Here is a 1,959-nt window from a genome sequence, read left to right on the forward strand (position 1 = left end):
CGCAGGTGAAGGGTCTTTGGAGGCAACGAGGTGTTACTGGTGAAGGAGCAGGGGTGAGCGAGAAGGACGGGGTCCAACTGGCAAGTCCACTGAGTATGGGCCTGTGAGACCAGCTGGGGTTCCAGAGGCACCATCCACCGGCGATGTGACCCCGGGCCTCAGTTTCCCCCTCAGTAAACGCGGGTCCTGCTGCTGCTTTGCTAACAGCCACCCGGTGCCTTCTGGTCGCACCCAGAACACCCGACTCCCTCACCTCCACCTCCTCCTCTTCCCGCGGGCTCCCTTCCGCTTACCCTTTGAGCTCCATCTCATCTTCAGTTTGCACCTTAATGATCAGAGCGGCCTGTCCCTGAGCACCCCAACTTCTCCGTCTTCCTCTGTCTCTATTACAGCACCTTGTTCCTTTCCTCCCTAGCCCGGTCCACAGCCTGCTGGTGTGTAGTTTTATCTGTTTACTTGTGTACTGTCCACCTCCCTCTCTCACCAGACTGTGAGCTTCTCTCTCTCTCTGCATCCCTACCCTCAACATTACAGTCCTTGGGAAATGCAATATAGAGGGTAGGGACGCCATGTCCAGTTAGCCTGTGATCTTCTGGAAAGAGGGGAGGGCAGCCTCCTCCTTCTGACTCTTCCTCACCAGCTGTGCAGGACCCAGAGGCCCCACTTACGACATGTTTTGGGCCTGAGTCCCCGTGGCTTCCTCATGGCGTTATTCCTCGCCTCCTGGGACCAGATCTTGGAGGCCGCTGAGCTTTCCGAACATGGCCGTGGCCCCGCAGATACAAACGTTCTATCCTGGGACCCCTCGCAGGCTTACCTGCTCGTCTTGTTAGTGGGGAGCTCTGATCGCTCCCCAACGATGATACAAGTGAAGAATGGAGCGTCTCGTGTGGCGAGAGCAAGGACGCAGGGAGGCGTTCCAGGAGCCCACAGGTTCCAGTGACCCCAGTTCATGACAAGTGATACACAAAGAGCCTGCACCCGAGGTACATGCCCTTCACCAAAATCGGTCAGTCTTCTAAATTTTAGTTATTTAAATGTGTGGATAGAGGTACCTCCCTGTGGTTTCAGTTTGCATTTCCCTAATGACTATAACGTTGAACATTTTTTGTTGTCTGTATCAGCCATTTATACGTACAACACCCTAATATTAGCGGAAGATCAGCAAATACAACGAGTCACTTTATTTCTCGAACTATCTAAATAGGAACCGAATTGTATTTAGTGTAAAGTGTAGATCAGTCAGGCGGAAGGTTGTCGACTTACTGACATCCTCCATTTTTATTTTCTTCACTTTTAAGGGTTAAAAACCAAACATAATTCCTCTAATGTTATTGCACAGTTCCTAGCAGCCGAAGTCTTGTCATTGGGAAATACCGAACGCCTCATGAATTCGCATGTCAGCATTGCATAGGGGCTGTGCTAATCTCTGTATCATTCGAGTTTTACTGTATGTACACTGTTAGCCTTTTTTAAATTTTATTTTTAAAGTTTTTAAACTAGGTTTTTATTGGGAGAGGAAAGGAGAGGGGGAGGGAGAGAGAAACATTGATGTGAAGCATTAGGGATCGAGCCCTCAACCCAGGCATGTGCCCTGACGGGGAATCGAACCGTGACCTTCTGGTTCATAGGTCAACACTCAACCACCGAGCCACGCTGGCCGGGCCCAAAAGGCCAGATTTAACAGGTTTGGAGTAAGGCCTCCCCTCCCCCCAAGGTCTTCCCGCAACTAAGGGCTGGTGATTCTTTGCTTAAGAACAGTGGATACATCCCCTCCTTTTCATTCATGTGTTCATTAGACACCAAACAACTGAGTCTTCTAGCGAACAATGAGGTGCACATCTTGAGCAATTGTTTGCTGGAGGCAGAGATGCCCAAACCGGCCATGAGTGGGTACAGCCCCATGTGTGGGTACAGCCCCATGTGTGGGTACAGCCCCATGAGTGGGTACAGCCCCAT

General features: G+C 50.9%; 1 pseudogene; it reads right to left on the minus strand.

Moving 5' to 3' along the window:
• Window positions 1-1,369: 1,369 nt before the first annotated feature.
• LOC132223156 (U6 spliceosomal RNA) lies at window positions 1,370-1,460 on the minus strand (annotated as a pseudogene).
• Window positions 1,461-1,959: the final 499 nt, after the last annotated feature.

This window comes from Myotis daubentonii, chromosome 21 (genome assembly GCF_963259705.1).
Source record: "Myotis daubentonii chromosome 21, mMyoDau2.1, whole genome shotgun sequence".
NCBI lineage: Eukaryota > Metazoa > Chordata > Mammalia > Chiroptera > Vespertilionidae > Myotis > Myotis daubentonii.